General features: G+C 35.1%; 1 pseudogene; it reads left to right on the plus strand.

Annotated features, from left to right (window-relative positions):
* Positions 1–2233: 2233 nt before the first annotated feature.
* On the plus strand, positions 2234–5187 carry LOC150034695 (uncharacterized; annotated as a pseudogene).
* Positions 5188–13652: the final 8465 nt, after the last annotated feature.

Here is a 13652-nt window from a genome sequence, read left to right on the forward strand (position 1 = left end):
ACCCAGTTGTTGCCACAACTCGAGGAAGGCCTGATATCTCCTGGTTAGATACGCAGACTGAGTTGTTGGTGTTCGAAAAATGCCTTGTTCATCAAAATACTCAGAGAACAACAGGAAATTTCAACCATAATACTTCTGTAAACGTGGTAAACGACTGAAATTTTAGCAACAACTAGCGGCCTCAAGGACAAAACAACAACGCTTCAACAATAATCGAAAAAATCCCAATGAAAATTTTCAGAGAGGAAATGGAAATCAAAACGTCACCAATAGGAGGGATCGTGGGTGCGGCAGAGGTAATCGACCCACATGCCAGGCATGCCGTAGATATGGTCATTCTGACGAATCCGAATGGTAATCCCTTCTGTGCAAATCTGAGTAGTAATCCTTTCTATGCAAATCCGGAAGTTATTGCTGATCCTAATTGGTATGCCGATAGCGATGCTTCCAGTAACGGACTGAATATGGAGGTAAGGAACTGGTCAAGTGATGGTAACAAATTAGAAATATCTCATGTTGGAAATTTATGCTTAACAAATAGGAAAACAGTCCCGAATCTCCAAAATATCCTGTGTGCGTCTTTAAGGGATTGGATCCCAATGTGGTGGCGATTGATCACCTTTGCGTCAGTCAATTCTTTTTTGGAACAAACTCAAAAATAGAGAAATAAACAAAACAAGGATAAGCATAATTCTAAGCATACTGTCTAAAACGATTACAAAGAGGAAAGGGAAGATGAGAAACTTAGGAGGACACTTAAACTAGGCTAGATCTTCACGTTCTCCTCTTCAAATGATCACAAACTCATCGTCATGAACATAGCAAGAAAAGAACTTTTCTTGGACACCACCGCCAAAGTCTTTCTTGACTATTCTCAAGGTAAGGATCAAGATGGAGTTGTGGGCTCGTCTATTTAATTTTTACGAGGGAGAAGAGAATTCTTTTTTAGAGAATTTCTTGAGAGAAAGAATTGCAGAGATTTGCACTATTGTGAAATTCACGTTCCATTTTGCAAAAACCACTTTAGTGTTCCTGTATACGAGAGAATGAGATGAGTTATTTTTATAACTCCCTTCATCGCGTAGAGCAAATCCCCTTTAATTAAATTAAACTTTATATTATATCTCATATAATATATCTTATAGTTTGTATTATATCATATATAATATAATCTAATTTTATATTCTCTCATATAACATTTAGTTTTAATATGTACAATATTCATATTAATTTTAACTTATAGTTTTATATCAATCTCCTTGATATAATTAATATTTGAATCATATTCAAATATATCTCTCTCATTAAACTTTCCATTTACATTATATTAATTGTATCTCATACAATTAATTCCCTTTAATTAATTTGAACAATTCAAATTAATCCAAAATTAATTGATTCTTATTTAACCCTTATTGATCTAGAAATGAGACCTAATTGACCTTAAAATTAGAAGCTCCAATGATACGAAATTAATAAATTACCCTTTTTAATTAAATCAATCAACATTCATTAACTGTCAGTCACTCTATTAAATTCTGACAACGACACTCTTCGCACTGCAGATATATTTATGTGTCTATGGATATAACCAATCAATAAGTTGACCCTTCAAAAATTGCTCATAACTATAATTGGGTTTAAATTATTGTTTTACTCGTGTAATTACATCTAACTTTTTAAGTATGACTGATCCCTCTAATGAATAATTAGTTATAGTCCAACTATAAACTAGGCCCACTAGATGAAATTTGGGCTTTAATGTCGGTTGGAAAAAGTGAAATCAGATGTATAATATCGGTTTAAAAAAAACGGATCTTTAATGTCGGTTTTAAACCGACATTAAAGGTGTAATGTTTTTTTTTCTTATTTTATTAAATAATATATCTCTAATTTATCGCATCCTTCTCGATTATCATTCTTCGCCCAAACCCTATCTCTGTGTCGCGCTGTTCACCACCCCTTGCTGGATCTCCTTCACCTTTCTTCGTTCGTCGTCGATCTCCTTCACCTTTCTTCGCTCGCCGTCGATCTCCTTTACCTTTCTTCGCTCGCCGTCACTCATTCTTCACCTTTCTTCACTCGCTGTTGATCTCTTTTCCGTGTCCGTCGATCTTCTTCCCGTGTCCGTCTCTCAGAATAATTCTTCAGCGTCTCCTTTCTTTTTAAGTTTTGATTTGTGCTGTCATTCGGTTCTGTGAAAGATCGGAGGAGAAACCCTCGTGTACTCGTTATGTCTTCCTTCGGAATCTCTATCCAGAGCGCCGAATTGTCAGATGTCGTTCAAAAACTAGTTCTTTGCGACCAGGTTTTCTTCTATCTTTTAATTTTCAAAGTTGATCTACTTTCACACACTTTCTTTATCCAAGAGAACCAGGGGTGTAAAACTCCATGTAAGAAATGGTGATTGATAGTTCTTATTGGTAGTATTGCGTTCTCAAAACTGAAATCGTTGGTTTACTCTTGTTTTCATTTGTTTTTCAAGATTTGCATTTCTTGGGGGCTAATTAAAGAAGTCTGAGATCCTTGGTTTAGTCTTGTTTTCTTTCATTATCAAGATTATGGACATCGGGAGGCTTGTTTTTTGTGATTTAATCTAGGGAGAATATGGTATAATCAAATTGAATTGACTTTTGTGCTTGGTTGTATGGCTACGGGGAATCATAAGAATAAAAAACTATTGTCTATGTTCATCCGATTTGCCAGTAATTGGATTGTTGTTGTTTCTCTTGCGAATTTGATCGGTCGCCTGTGCATGCTTTTCTTTATTCTATAAGGAAGATTTTCCTCTCTTTCAGTTAGAGTTGCATATCTATGATTCTGTTCAAGTGTCTGTTCTTTAAATGTTGGATATTCACGTATACATACTTCGAGGATTTCTAACTTGCTGGATTTGTATGTTCAGTTGGAAATGTAGATCTTTCTTTTCAGCAACTCCTTTCTTTTCAAGTTTTTATATGTGCCGAACAACTGTTTGGGTTTTGTGTAATTTAGAGCAATAAAGATCAGACAATTATGACTTCTTTTGGAATCTCTATCCAGAGTGTTTCAGATGTCGTTCAAGAACAGGTAATTTGCGACCAGGTTTTATTCTATCTATTCATTTTCGAAGTTGATCTACTTTCACGCACTTTCTTTATCCAAGAGAATCAGGGGCCTAAAACTTTGTGTAAGAAATGGTTGTCTCCAATTTGTTGATTGTTCTTATTGGCAAATCTAAGATCGTTGGTTTAGTCTTGTTGTCATTTGTTTTTCAAGATTTGTGTTTGTTGGGGCTTGAGGGTTAATTAATGATGCCTGAGATCGTGGTTTAGTCTTGTTTTCTTTCTCGATTACGGACATCGTCACTGCAATATAATATCTCGGAAGAATATGGTTGAATCGAATTGAATTGACTTTTATACTTGGTTGTATGGTATGAGTAATCATAAGAAGCAGAAGCTATTGTTTATGTTCATCTGTTTGCCAGTCATTGGATTGCTGTTGTTTTTCTCTTGCGAATTTGGTCGGTTGCCTTTGCATGCTTTTCTTTATTCTATAAGGAAGACTTTCCTCTCTTTCAGTTAAGAGTGAGTTGCATATCTATGATTTTGTTTAAGTATCTGTATTGAAATATTGGATATTCTTGTATACGAACTTCTCTTTCAGTTAGAATTGCTTATCTATGATTCTATTTAAGTGTCTGTTTTCAAATATTGGATATTTGCATATATGTACATTGAGGATGTCTAACTTGCTGGATTTGTATGTTCAGTTGGAAATGGGAAAGAAGGTAGAGATTCAAGTAATGGGGCATGAGAGTCACGATGGGGCTTGTGCAATTTCCTTAAATAAGATAGCACTTCAAGAAACTGCTTTAGTGAGAGGCTGTGAGCATGCCTATTGGTTTGTCCCAATTGATTCATCTTTCATATACCTATTAATTTTTTTATTTCGTTCTTTCTTCATAAAAGTAGTTGTTTCTATATATAAAAAACACCTAATTAATATTTTTTATAACATGACTTATTCATATATATTTCATTTCGTTGTGGCTCTATGCTTGTATTGGAGATGGAGTTTTAAGTTGTTGCGAACGTATTCCTGGGTGTCCGGTAAACTTCGTAGGAGAAATTCACTATATCCACCATTGCCTTTGGTGCAATGTTTCTAATTGTACTTGAGATTGCCCGAATTTAATTGGAAGAGGTATGTTGTTCCAGATTTATAATCAAAGCATCTTGGAGTAATTGGCATAAGTCATAGTTAAGGTTTGTCTTATTTAGTTGATTGATCATTGAACTTAAAATGCTTTCTTTGTGGGAAGTGGACAGAACTCTGTTGTTCACTGATTAATTATAGTGACATGTTTGTTAAATTGGACACATATCAAACACCGTGTTGAATGTTTGATGGGTACAAGCACAATAAGACTCGAATAGAACACATATTAGAATGATTATTAGGCATTTGAACTTGAGTGTTTAAGCGTGTTCTATATGCCTGTTTGTTTGAGGAATGAGAGTGACCTTTTATATTACCTTTTATTTTTCTTTTATTTATTTTTTCTTTTACTTTTATGAAGTACGACTTGCATCCTTCGATGGGCCTCATACACGCAAAAATCGACTTGTCCACAATGTAAACATCCATTTGAGTTCCCGATTGTTCATCGTTCTCTTGATGGGAGGTCTGTTCCTTCACCATCATATGAATATTTTTATAGTTTATAGTTTAGGGTTTGGATACTGTTATCTTTTCAAATTACTGTTCTAACCATATATTGTCTTCACATTGTTAGCATCCACGACTACATGTTTGAGGAGAGTGTATGTCTGCTTCTGAGAGCTTCGTGGTATAAACCTTAGATCGTTGCAGAACGGGAGGAAACCTATGATGGATCCTGAGGATGATCAATACTATCCTTATGAGGATGACAATGAAGAGTTGGAGGATGCTTACTTGGGTGTATCACCAAGTCTCCAAATTAGAAATCGAAGGTGGGGATTCAATGGTTACGTGGGGGCAGGTAGATAACAAGCCCGACCAGTTCTTAGGCCATAGTTGGCCGAACCTAGTTAATCGAGGGAGCCCACTTACAAAGATAAAATAGGTCGACGAGCTAAAAGGGCCTTGAAACGAGAAGCTACGGATAAAGCAGCAGCAGCTAAGCATCAAGAACATCTAGCTAGGTTTGGCTGGAAGTGATTTTATATTTAAAGCTACTGTATAGAATAAGCTCTACTCATTTATCTGTGCACATCTCTTTGATTCAATTTACTTTTCTAGTTAATGTGCCTTATCAGAGACTAGTAACTCCTAATTAAAACTAAGAATGAGGATCATAAATACTTACAAGGTGTAAATGATGCCATCGAATACTTTGTATAAACAATTTGATCTTAGAATGAATCATAAAAGAATTGTTAGCCGTTAGTACCTAGTTTCATGTATTAAAAATTTTAACTCTAGACTCAAAGTCAATTAAAAAAAAATGGATTCGGCAACAGAATTTAAAAAAAAAAACGGACAGATTCAGGATTCAATTTTGGTTAAGAATTAAAAAAAAAAAGGCTTTAATGTCGGTTGCAAGACCTTCAATGTTGATACTTTCAATGTCGGTTGCAACCGACATTAAAGACCCTCAATGTCGGTTGCAACTAACATTGAAGGCTGCAATATTGGTGTTATTGACGGCCTTGAATGTCGGTTTAAAATCAACATTAAAGGAAACCGACATTAAAGGCCTTTAATAACACTATCTTTAATGTCGGTTTAAAATCGACATTAAAGCCCAAATTTCTTCTAGTGGTCCCTCTCTAGCCAGTGAAAGGGTGAAGTGTGCCTCATTGTTCAAGACCCGGAATCAGCCCGTAAAAGAGCAATTCATCTACTTATTCTAACAATGGGAATGGGTGAATTTCATCTTGTGTAACTGTATTCTCAGCTCCCCACTCGGATGAATCCCCAAAATGGTAGGCATATTGAGACGGAAAATCTGATCATTCTCACCTATACAGATCAAAGGACCATCCTTTGATAGCTCTAAAAAAGTGCTAAATTTAATAATTTATAACCTTAGTTCTCCCTTATTTGACCATTTTTATACATAAAATGTTCCATTTATAGGTAAAATCATCTGAGAGTCAAAGAAATCATTTGGAGAAAAACTTAGTTAAAAAGGAGTTAAATTTGAGAATTAGAGCATCAATTAAGAGGAAGAGCCAATAATTACAAAAATGCCACTGAGAGCAGTACAACAACCCTCCATCAACGTTGGACTACATTGAAATCTATCAAGAAGCTGATGCACACAACGTCGCGACTTTATCTCTACGTTGCAACACTATGTTGGAAGACAAAATGTTGAGATGCAGAGCAGTGTTGCGACACTACACTCAGCGTAGCTACCTTTGGATATTGACGCGATTTTACCCCGCGCACATGCTTGCCCAAAACACATCAGAGTAGCAACACTCGCCTTATGCTTGCCTTACGCTCGAGGTTTGAAATGTAGCAATAGCTTTGCAATACTTTAATCAATGTCTTTATGCTGCAACCTAAGTATAAAAACATTCCCACGATTTCTACGTAGAAGAAAAAATAATTTCTAACACAATTTTCTCTCAAGAATTCCAGTTTTCTGCATTTTGCGCTCTTTCTTTCACTTACCTTTCATGTATTCTTGTAATTCCTTGATGAATCTTGAAGAGATGCAAGGTTGAAGGTAAGTCTATCTAGTCTAGTTTAGGATAGATTCTTAATTTTCTTGGTATGAGGCTCATTTTTCTGTAATTTCTTATGTAATTTCTTGATTTCTCTGATAAGTTGTTGCTGTAATTCGTTCTTGGATATTGAATAATTTCTATGCATTGGATTTTAGGATCTTTGACCAATTTTTTTTTTTTTAATTCAATGAATGCTAGAATATAACCATGTCTATGTGTTTAATTTCAAGGAGCAAGAATTAAAGCATGCTTGTGTATGATTTAGGTTGTTTACAATAATCTTTTTCATAACCTTGCATGATTAATTAAAATTCAAGAATAGATTTAATTAGTAATCTAGGCTTTCCAAACTACTAATTCGATCTTAGTCAAGACTACATCTTCTTAATGCAAATGCACGATTAATTTGGATGCTATCGAATCTAATTAATTGTGGCATTTAAGATTGATTGAATTGTTTAATCATGAAATTAGATTATGAAAATCTAGGCTTTTAGGTTGCATAGGCTAAGTGTATAATTAGCAAGAACTTTCGTTTGTTAAATGCTAATTAGTACCAAGAAAAAATATGAGGACACTTAAACTAGGCTAGATCATTTTAAAAATTGAGCTTTCACTTTTCAATCACTCATTTACATTCTTGTTTTTAAATTTCTTTACAATAATTTCTCAATGAAGCTCCCTCTCCCTAGTTACCACTCAAATTCAAAATTAGGTTAAACAATCATTATATTCCTCGTGGATGATCCATTTCTTGCCATCTATGCTACATGTTAGTATAGGTTGTTATATTGGAGTTACAAATTTATTTGGTCCTTGGAAGTGTGATAATTACATGCATTTCTAGGTTGATCATCCTCATAGGCAGAAGTTCACAATTCATTCAGGATTAAGATTAAGTTATCTATGGTCATCCTAGTGAAGTATAAGTATTTTCAAGTAACAATGATATAAAGAAAGACTAATCATTTTGTGGTTCGGTCTTATACAAATTCTTTGTATAGGACACCCCCAGTCACATGTCTCCACATGAATGATCAATTACAAAGTGGGTTGTATCCGTAGTGTTACTCGGATAAGATATCAAACCTTATCCATATACTATAGACTATTCAGATTATTACTTAAACACGATCCACTTGTCTGTAGACCACATACATATTTAAGTTACAGTAAATAACCTAGGATCTTAGTTTATTGAATTTGGATTAATGCAAACTAAATGTCAAATAATATTTTATTCTATTAAATAAATAATTCATGTATAAATAATTTACCAACTACAAAACCCACGAGATTTAGGGTTTCAACCCCAACGATCTTCCTCTTGTCCTAAAGCTAGTGGATTATATAAATAAAAATTAAAAACAAAGTAAAGTACATAAAACAATATACTAGGGTATATGCTACACGTCCCGTAATATCTCCCACTTGTCCTAGACTAGATGATACATGTCTGATAGATGCAAACTCTCTAGGTGACCCTCAAACACTTTAGCTATGAGAGCCTTTGTAAATGGATCGACAACATTATGCTCCAAAGCAATCTTCATGATAATCTCATCCCCTCGATGCAAAATCTCCTAGATGAGATGATCTTTGCACTCAATGTGCTTCCCTCTCTTGTGGCTTCTATGCTCCCTAGAATTAGCTACAACACCACTATTATCACAATAAAGGGTGATGGGCTTTGACATGTCAAGAATAACTTCCAAATCTGTCAAAAATTTCCTGAGCGATACAACCTCCTTGGCAGCTTCACAAGCAACTACATATTCTTCCTCCATGGTAGAGTCGGCAATGAAGCCTTACTTTATGCTTTCCCAAAGCACAGCTCCTCTGTTAAGAGTGAACATTGATCCTGAAGGAAATCGAACATGAGAATTTCCATGAGCAGCGGAATGATCGTTCCAAATTCCATTTGTATTTGAACATAAAAAATTACAATAAAAAAATGGAAACAAACAGGTTATGCACAAAACGAAATTACAACATGCTTTACAAAGATCAAGGGATAAAGAATCATACTTTTGAAGACTCATCTTCAAACACCCTCGATCTCGAATGCTAATACAATCAGGAAGACAACAATCACGAATGCTCAAACACTACGACTGCAACACAACACGATCACAGCGACCACAAACACAGCGATCTCTAAGATCACGAACACAACGAACGACCTCTTAAAACCTCAAACTATATCGAGTTGAGTACGACACCACCACAATGGCTACCTTGGTATTTTCGGTGTGAGAATCTAGAAGTGTGGGCTGTGTGTGGACTTGGTTAGAGAACGAGAATGGAGGAAGAACAATCGTGTAAACGATTGAGCAAGTGGGAGATGACAAGGTCTATCGTATAGACGATGCCCAATCGTTTAGAAGAAGCTACACAATCGTCTAGCAAAAGCTCTGCGATCGTTTAGCTATCAGTCAGCTGAGTGACTATCGTGTAGTGCCACTCCATGATCGTAATCTCTTTTTAGCTATCGTTTACTAAATCTCATTCACTTGACAGCCTTTCAGTGAGAACTCTTTCCCATAATGGAAAATCTCAAATCATGCTAAATTTAGGAAAATATTTTTTCTTTTATCTCACGGTTACCATGAAACCACCAATAACCCCCCACTCAATTAGTTATTAGAGAAAAAGCGATAATTATCCAATAATTAATATTATTATAAATATATATGATAACCAACTTGCCATACTATATTTATAACCTATAGTTTTAATATTTCATCTGATGAAACATATAAACCATAGCTCTTTTTCTATTTCATGGTACTTAATGTAAATCTCATTTACATTAATCCTTCACTTGATGTATCTCATACATCACATTGATCATATCATATATAATCGAATTACCCCTTGTCAATTTGAACATTTCAAATAAAAACCAAGAATTAATCCTCAACTTGAATGCATTGAGCTACCAAGGGGACCTTATAGACCTGTAGCTCGAAGTGTTGGGGTTGATGCCCTAAAGTCTCGTGTCCTATTGTTTATAAACAGTTTGTACGAACACTTGTGTTGTTAATATATGATATTTACTTCACATTTTGTATTTTGCTCGATTACTTGTTTTATTTGCTTTACCACAAACCAATAAACATAAAATCTCTGGTTATCTGTATGTGACTCAAGCATGTATGTGGTGACATACAAGTGGATCATGTCTTGAGTGATAACCAAAATAGTCTGTAGTATATAGATATAGGAGGGAAACCTTATGCTAGTAACGCTACGGATGCGACCCGCTTTGTGGAATGGTCACAAGTGTTGTGACTTGTCATAGATGGTCTGATCCTGATCATTCGTGTTGGGGATATGCGAACGGGGGCGTCCTATATAAATATTTTGTATAAGACCTGACCACGAAGTAATCTATCTGATGAGTCATTTTATGCGATGAAATAATGGTGTAGAATGTGATTGTGGAATATGCGTTGTGCAAGCAAGTTTTCTCACCAATACCTAAGTATAAATCCTACTGAGTTGCCTGGTAAGCCCAGGGTCGAACACAGAGACTAAGGACACAGTATGCGATGGTAATTTTCAATTGCTTTGCGGTAACAAATAAATCAAAGTGTTGGTTGGTTTGTTGTTTAAGGTATAAAGTGTATACGGCAGATTTGAGAAAAGAGTAATTTTGCGACAGATACAATGAGTATGCGGAGGAACGGGTTGAGAAGGTATTTAGCTAGCGTTTCCTGAGAATTCATTCAAGCTATGCAATCATGCTACACTCATGCGACAACAATTCATTTTCCAATGCAAATGCGATAGCTCCTAATTTTAGGACGCATGCAATGAATGCGATAATGTCTATAGAGCTTATTCCTAAGTCTTTACTTCTTGCCTATGCAATGATAAAAGATGCACACAAGGACAAGGAGACCGCATACAATCATATCCTATCTCTAGGATGCATACGATGCGTTAATAGCAAACAAAACTTATTCCTAAGCTTCTATCTCTTGATTATGCGTTTCTTATCTGACTCTCCCGAGCCTAGATTCTAATATGACTTTTCCAAGTTTAGACTCTATCCTTAGACTACCCTCCCGAGTATCTCTAATGGACGAATGACGTATATATAATACAAGATGATCACATGGTGAAGATCCTAGGTTATGCTAGCTAAGTGCTTCTCAACCCATTCGACAAATTTAGCTACTCATGCGTAATGTAAAGAGAGTGGACAGATATAAAGATGCAATTTTCATTTTATAGATAGGTTACGAGTACAAAATGACAAAAGAAAATAAGGGTAGAGAGCTTAGTAGCAATATCTTGCTTCCCAAGGCTTTTACACTGTGTTATCTCTATTTTGCCCAAAAGATGTTCTTGCTTCCACAAAAGTTAGCCCTCTCTCTGGTCTCGACGCTTCCCGACACTTTTCCAAGTTCACCAGGATGATTTCTCGGTGTAATCTCTCTTCACTCGCTTCTGCCTTCTAAGTAAAAGAAAAACTGTGAACAAGGCTAATTTTTATCTATATGGTGAACTCTGTAAATTGAGCGAACTTCTTCAATGAAAGTGACCTTCGGTATTTATAGAGCTTCAGGGTGAAGAACTTTTTCTCTCGAATGATTGCACTGATGGGATGTCATTAATTCTCTGTTTGATGCATTGAATATTTGTCACTGAAAAGTTGAGTGTACTTGCTACAGTATGTCGTTAACAGCTTGTCAACTTAATTCGAAATCGACTGTCATCAACTTTCTGTCCCATCGTGATTTATTAAGCTTTCACCCAGAGTCGCCCACCTTGATGTGTCGGCTCTATGCGGCCACCTTCTTGAGCAGATTTTCGCGAGTGCAAATGATCGCAGAGCCTTGCAGTCGCAATCTCGTAATGCGTTCAGATGATAATTTCTTCGGATCGCATTTTTGCCTTGCGTCAATGCATTTTCCTGCATAAAATACATAAGTTAGCTATTTTAATGCGATGGACGCATGCGATCGCAATGTTGCAAACTTAATGCTTTTGGATGCAATATTATATATTTTTACCGTCGCAATCCTGCATTGTTTATAACTTTTCACTGTAATAATGTGCACTTTTGTCCGTTATCATACCTCCAAATTTAAAACAATGCTTGTCCTCAAGCATAAGCTAAATATTTTCTTTAGAAAGTCGACCGCATTCTTCTTTCCTAGATTTCTCAAGGTTGCCTTATGCAAATCCTATGTACCAAAATCTCCTTAATTCTTATCCAGGTCCCTTCTTGAAATATTTCTAAAATTTAGGGACCGCAAGTTTAACCTCCAAAAAAACCTTACTAGTTTCTAGGGCATTGCATGATTTATTTCATAAAAAAAACTTTTCCCACTGGGGTATTTTCAAATGATTTTTATCCTTGCATATTTTAGACATATATTTTACTAGGTACCACAACCCGGTTCAGAGTCCAGAGAATAGCATGGAAACTCTAGTGGTGGTCTGGTAGAGTTCGGGTCGAGATTCAGTGAGAAAAAGCATTTTTCGGGAGCTACAAAGGTTGTACACTATCTCTTTTTAGTTTACTATTTTTTCTATATTTGCATGCTAATTTCCTTTTAATTAGAGGTAATTATAGTGTAATTAGATCCTTATTCCGCTGCATATGTCTCGTGTTCCATCAAGCCAATTAATCTCAGATCGTTGAAGCCCATGATCTGTAGGTCCACTAGGTCCCCCTACTAGCTCACTAACGGATTAACCTTAGAGTAGCGTGATAAGTTGATTTGAAACGTTCAAATTAAAACTAAGGAAATTAGTAATTATACGTGATATAATTACACGTTTTATTTTGGAATTAAATGAAATTGGAAAATCGATTAATATTTAAATACGATTTAAATATTAAATTCATGAATAAAGATTTACGGTAATGGAATTGATGATGAATTAATTTAATATTTGATATTAAATTAAAATTAATAAAATTATTTAATTAATTTATTAATTTTATTAGAAAATTAATTATTAAATTAATTTTGTAAAATTATTTTTTAATTAAAATGAATTTTTTATTTTGGAAATAAAAATAAAAAGAAAATTGGAAATGAAAAAGTGGGGTTTTCCCACTTTAGGTGCTAGCACCTTAGTCACTAAACCACCAAGTTTTCAATTCAAATTCACAAGCATGAGCTGTGATTCATGCAAGGCTGTTAGTTACATGAAAGTTATGCAATATAAAGCTAGAATTTTAAATGAAATGGGCAGAGCAATTGTTGCTGAATACTGGGAATTTGTGTTTGAAGAAGTGTTCTTCACACTGTATAAAACCAATAACCTCCTCTCTAATTCTCTTCAATTCAAGCATATTTTGAGTCCCACAACTCAATCTAAGGCTCCAAGAGAATAGTAGGGAATACCTTGTGGTGGTTCACATCCAAAGAAGAAGGAGATTGCAGTTAGAGATCGTGAATCAAAGGTACTTTAAAGGTTAGTGTTGAAACTCTGTTTTTAGTTTATGAGCATGCTTAGTATGAAGTCAAAATTAATGAATTAGAATGTTTAACGATCCTTTTTTGCTTCTGCTGCTTGCTTTCTGAATCCAACATTTTCTTCAGATGTAACAAAGTTAGTTGAGTGGTGTGGACATCTATTTAAGGTGTAGACAGTATAGGACCCAGCTTCAGCTCAAAACCTTTCAAGTATTTGTCCATTTGACATTTGGCTTCCAACTCTGTCCATTACTTTTCTACTTAGTCTTTCAGTAACACCATTTTGTTGTGGGGGTATATCTAACTGTCCTATATATGTCTTAGAGTACCATGATGTTTACAAAAGTTATTAAACTCCTCATTGCAAAACTCCAACCCATTGTCTATTCTAAGACAGATAATTTGTTTTTCAATCTTGGTTTTCCATTCTTTAAATTCATCTAGAGATTTATCTTTGGTTTTTAAAAAGTAGACTCAACATTTTCTAGAAAAATCATCAATA

Source organism: Benincasa hispida, chromosome 8 (genome assembly GCF_027475165.1).
Source record: "Benincasa hispida cultivar pf3 chromosome 8, pf3_genome.v1.1, whole genome shotgun sequence".
NCBI classification, from domain to species: Eukaryota; Viridiplantae; Streptophyta; class Magnoliopsida; order Cucurbitales; family Cucurbitaceae; genus Benincasa; species Benincasa hispida.